The sequence below is a fragment of the Bos mutus genome, chromosome 6 (assembly GCF_027580195.1).
Source record: "Bos mutus isolate GX-2022 chromosome 6, NWIPB_WYAK_1.1, whole genome shotgun sequence".
Lineage (NCBI taxonomy): Eukaryota > Metazoa > Chordata > Mammalia > Artiodactyla > Bovidae > Bos > Bos mutus.
The window spans coordinates 106,545,812-106,551,864 of NC_091622.1; the positions used below are offsets into that span (position 1 = coordinate 106,545,812).

Genomic DNA, 6,053 nt, shown 5'->3' on the forward strand with positions numbered 1-6,053 from the left:
TATTCATAGTCCTATGATGGATATAATTCTTATATATTTATCTATGTAAACTGAAAACAAACATATATATATATATTGTTTATATAAATATATATGTATATATACCAAGATAGAGTCACTAAACCAAATTTTTACCAAAGTGTGCAAAAGGCCTACTACATCATGATCAAACTGTTTTTATAGCAGGAATGTGAGCTTGTTTCAACTTTAGAAAATTGATCAATTTAATTCACCAAATGTATTGAATAATAGGAAAAGTCATATCATCTCAATAGATGAATTAAAATGTTTCATAAAATTCAATTGTTTGACAAACTAAGAGCAGTGTGGAACTTCTTCAATGTGATAAAACCTACAGCAGATATATTCAGTTAATGCGACCTCTCTGAGGGTAAAAATAATAATGATAATAATAATTTTAAAAGCAAAAATATTGGAAAAGAAAAAAAAAGCTGGTATTATTTGTACATTATATGACTATGTGTGTGGAAAATCTCCAAATTTGTGCAAATTAGCTATTATAATTATTAACAAATATTGTAGCAAGATTTCTGGACACAATGTCAATTTGTCTGAGTAGAAGAAAGTAAAGCATTTACAGGATTAGTGTAAATCTGAAAAGAGTTAGTGCCCTGTATCAACTTTCAGCAATTTGGCAGTCTGAAGTCTGTGGGTAAAGACTTTAACATACAGACATTGAAAACATTTTTGAAAGATTTGTAGGTATCTCAGAGGCCCAGGCGGAGAAGGCAATGGCACCCCACTCCAGTACTCTTGCCTGGAAAATCTCATGGATGGAGGAGCCTGGTGGACTGCAGTCCATAGGGTCACTTAGAGTCAGGCACGACTGAGCGACTTCACTTTCACTTTTCACTTTCATGCATTGGAGAAGGAAATGGCAACCCACTCCAGTGTTCTTGCCTGGAGAATCCCAGGGACGGGGGAGCCTCGTGGGCTGCCGTCTATGGGATCGCACAGAGTTGGACACGACTGAAGCGACTTAGCAGCAGCAGCAGCAGCAGAGGTCCAGGTAGACTCAAGCCTCAGTGGCTGAAGCAGTCATTGATAAAAACATCAGTTATTACTTGTCCTTATTCTTTTCTCACTCTGTCTACTCCCTCTCTTCCCTTTCCTGGATCTTTTCTCAAATACACTCCCCACACCCTCATCCTTACCTCAGCCTCTTCTTTAATGGAAACCCTAAAACATCTGGGGACCAGGAACACAAGGAAGTGTATATCAGCACTGTTCATAATAGACTGAAATGGAAACCAAACCAGTCTTTTCCAGGAGTGGGATGCATGTTACCCTGGGGTGCATTTATTTAAGGCAGTGCTGCACAGAAAAGAAAAAAGAGTGTTCCAACCACGTGAATCTTGTAAATATTATTTTGAGAAATAAAGGCAGGGCATTAAGGAAAGAATACATATGGTGCTACTTCACTTGTATAATATTAGATAACAGGTAAAACTATACTGTATTTTTAGGAATGTATATAGGTAGTAAGGGCTTCTTGGTAGCTCAGATGGTCATCTATCTTCAGGAGACCCCATTTTGATTCCCATTTGGGAAGATCCCCTGGAGAAGGGACAGGCTACCCATTCCAGTATTCTTGGGTTTTCCTGGTGGCACAGATAGCAAAGAATTCTCCTGCAATGAGGGAGAACTGGGTTCAATCCCTGGGTTGGGAAGATCCCCTGGAGGAGGCCATAGCAACCGACTCCAGTATTCTTACCTGGAGAATCCCCATGGACAGAGAAACCTGTTGGGTTACAGTCCATGGGGTTGCAAAGAGTCAGAAACAACTGAGTGACTAAGCACAGCACATAGGTAGTGAAACTATAAAGGGAATCAGAAAGTGATTATCAGAGACACTAGAATAGGACTCACTTCTTGGGAGAGAAAGAAAATGACAGGAAAGAAAAGACCTTGGGGCCATATGGCAGTTCACTTCAGAATTATTGATCCAATTGCAAAATTGTTTTATGGCACTTTTTTCTACACACATTACATTTTACAATATAATGTATTAACAAATACAATAAATCAGGAGAACCAAGACCAGGAAAAGGAAATCATAAATTGTCTTAGCTGCTCTAGGTTAGAGCTAAATTTGAAATTATTTTGTTCAGTTGAGCAAATAAGGATTTTCTTTTTGAAAATGATTGCTGTGGCTTTGAAATTTTTCAATGGGAATCCATGTCAGATTTCTAGTAATCTTGGCAATGATACTACTGCTGCTGCTGCTAAGTCGCTTCAGTCGTGTCCGACTCTGTTCGACCCCATAGACGGCAGCCCACCAGGCTCCCCCGTCCCTGGGATTCTCCAGGCAAGAACACTGGAGTGGGTTGCCATTTCCTTCTCCAATGCATGAAAGTGGAAAGCGAAAGTGAAGTCACTCAGTCGTGTCTGACTCAGCAACCCCATGGACTCCAGCATACCAGGCTCCTCCATCCATGGGATTTTCCAGGCAAAAGTACTGGAGTGGGGTGAGTGTAGTGTTTCCATTTAATGGATGAGGAAACTAAGTCATCACTGAAAGATTATCTAATAGCCCAAAGGACAACTATCTAGCAAATGGAAAAAGTGAAAGTGAAAGTTAGTTGCTCAGTCATGTCCCCCTGCTTGGGATCCCATTGACTGTAGTCTGCCTGGCTCCTCTGTCCATGGAATTCTCCATGCAAGAGTACTGGGGTGGGTTGCCATTTCCTCCAGGGGATCTTCCTGACCCAAGGATTGAACTCAGGTTTTCTTCATTGCAGGCAGATTCTTTGCCAACTGAGCCGCTAAGGAAGCCCAACCAAAAGGAAAAGAAGGAATTAAAACCCAAGGAGTTAAAACTGACTCTAATACTTAAAACGTTCCAAGCCTACCTGAGTAGCATTGAATTTGTTTCCTGTTCCAAGGATCCCAACAGCATGCATTAGTTTTTACCAATGGAATTACAGAGTAAATTACAGAGCAAATCTATGAATATTAAAGTAGAGGAAAAAATTATTGTGAAATGCCACCCTGAGTAGGATGCCCACTCTCAATTCCTTATAAATCTAACAATTTGGATTATTCCTCAGGATTCAGCCACAGAGGTAGGTCAATTACCATCCTTCCAGCCTAGAACTGTTCCAAACACACTTTTCCTTAGAGCTTTCTAAGAATGACTATCCTCATTATATTGGTTGTGAGACTTTTCTTTTTTTTTTTTAAGTAGCAAAACATTTTAATCAATTCTAAAAATAACAGAGACATTTTATATCCATTGCTACCTCCTCAAAAGTCTTCTGCAGATTAGACAGTCGGACTGCAGATTATAGAGCCAGACATTCAACAAAGTGCAGTTTGGGACAAGACCATCATGGGGAGGTTTTCCTCCTTTCTACTCATAAACATGAGTTGTCAGCTTAAAAAGAAACCCTCAGACAGAAAGAGAAAGCTTTCTCTCACTATAACCTCTTTATTTCAAATCTATCTGTAACGTGAAGGCAAAACATAATCAGAAAACCAACCTCCCAAGCAGGTACAAGGATCTGAGCTGGACTCCTGGGATTACACACTGGTTTAGTTCTATTTCTACTAACACTGTGATGTGAGGTACTATGGTTCTTGTTTTAGTTACAAGAGGTGTTAGGAATGAATGCCCACACACAATTAACAATAGCTTATCTAGCACATAACTCTGCAGCACAATACCAACAACAGGAGTATTTTAAAGCCGGGTGGAGAAGAAAGCAGACACTAATAAAACTGAAGATTTCCTTTGTTCTTCCCCTCTTTTCACAATGAGAATTAGGTTCAAAAACAAGGCTCCAGAATGCCCGTGCGGTCCTTTGGCCCGCCACACTCCTGGGGAGCCTCAGGCTTTGGTGATGTATCCTTCTCGGATGAGGAAATCATAGATTTTCCGGGTTTTGTTCACGTCTATCTTGATGAGTGCTCTTGCCTGTGCCAGTCTCAAGCCTCCTTGCTTGTTACATTCGTTCAATAGAGCAGACTTGTATTCTAAATAGGCTCCCAGGACCAACCTCACCATCTGACAGAGCTCCTTTTCTTTCTCATTCAACTTCTCTGTGCCAGGGAGGCCCGTGAGGTTCAAGGGCAGTGCACTTCGTCTACCTGAATTCGAAGTCATGGGAACAGAAGGACTCAGGCCAGAATCAATGTCAGCCTGCCGGCGGAGCCACTGCTGGCAGGCGCTGCTGTCCTGGATGTACTGGAGGACCTCAGAGAGCATGGTGCGCTTGAGGCGCTCCTCTTCACGAGTCTTCTTGAGGTGATCGTAGGTCCTGGCACTACAAAAATTGGTAATGCCTGCCGTCCTGTATTCCTGGAGCCTTTTGATTTCCCTTCGGAGTTCAAATTCCAATGCATGGCTTTCAATGAACTTGTCATGCTCCACCGGCCCTACTATCCTTGCAAATCGCCTCATTGTTTCATAAAGATCTTGGACTTCCTTGGGATATTGTCGTTCCATTAACTGAAACTTCCTAAGGTTGATTAATCCATGGTCTCTTATAATTTTTTTTCGTCTTTGTCGCTCCTTTAACCTGGAATGATAGATATCTACTACAGCCATCTTCAGAGCGTGTAAAATGTCCGAGTCATCTTCGACAAAATCAATATCTCTCAAGTCCCACTCCGCATAATTGTCAAACTCCTCAATGAAATCTGCTCAAGCTGGCACGTATCCTGCCATGTCCCGAGAAAGCAAGGAGTCAAAGGTAGGTCGGGGAGGGTCATCTGCAGAGTGAAATGGAATGGCTGTGTCAGCAGTTTTTGCCTCCTCTGCTTGCTTCAGGTTCAGCAGGGTAGATGCAAACAGAGGGTTATTGATGAAATGCTTCATATAGTGCTTCTCACACTCCTCCTTGGTTTTGGTGCACATCTGATTGGCTACATCCTGCCAATTTCCAAAGCCACAGTCCATCACAGCATTTCTTCTTGAGCAGTCCAGCTGGGATCAAGAACAGGAAAATCTGAGGTCATTATTTCATAAGTATGATCACTTTGATGTTTCTTGTACTCAAATCCTCGTGTGAAACACTGTAAGCAGAGGAAAAAAGGAGGTGGACCACATTCTGCACACTTGATATAAGGCTCCATGAGGTAGGAGGAGCAGCCTCGGCAAGGTGGCTTATCAGAGGGATCACTGCTAAAGGAACCCAATCGGTCCATTCCCTAGTTGGCAAAGACTCTGTTGCTTTGATCTTCTTTAATTTGAGTTGCTTCAAGGAGATTTCACAACTTGCCAATACCAAAGCTGATGACCGCTCCTTGTGAACAAACAGAAGTGGCACCTAGTCCCGCGAGTGGGGCTCACGGCCGGCGGACAAGCTCCCCAGAGCACCTCGTGCCTCACCTCAGCTGGTTGTGAGACTTTTCAAATAAAATCTTCATCACAAGCTGGGATTCATGATTTCAAATGACCTAGATGCACAGCCTTAGATTTTACAGCAGTCCAGTGACCAGGAGGCTGGAAGGCTGGTTACTTGGACTAATTCTTTGCCATTTAGTGATTTGTCTATAACACACAAACAATTTAAACTGTGTAATAACTTTGTTATAAACACAAATGTATTTAGAAGAGAAGGGAGGGGTTTCTAGATAAAGATAAAACATACTGATGTCTTAGGAACACAAGAAAATATTTTTTAAATAATAGAATAATTTAATTTGTGAGAATTCTGTTTGTAACCAGTGTTTCCAACATATTATATGTATATGCATATATATGTATATTCATATATATGTATATATATATGGCTCATGTGCTCAGTTATGTCCAACTCTTTGTGACCCCATGAACTCTCCATGGCTCCACTGTCTACGGGACTTTCCAGTCAAGCAAGTGGAGTGGGTTGCCTTTCCTACTCCAGGGGATCTTCCCAACCTAAGGACTGAACCTATGTGTCTTGTGTCTCCTGGATTGAAGGCAGATTTTTTTAACACTGAGCCACCTGTGGAGTTCATGTGTGTGTATATATATATATGAGTTTATATACATATATAACATATATACATGTGTAATAGATACATATAACATATATATTATATATATT

At 41.2% G+C, this 6,053-nt stretch overlaps 1 pseudogene; it reads right to left on the bottom strand.

Moving 5' to 3' along the window:
• Nucleotides 1-3,456: 3,456 nt before the first annotated feature.
• LOC102279648 (transcriptional adapter 2-alpha pseudogene) lies at nucleotides 3,457-5,358 on the bottom strand (annotated as a pseudogene).
• Nucleotides 5,359-6,053: the final 695 nt, after the last annotated feature.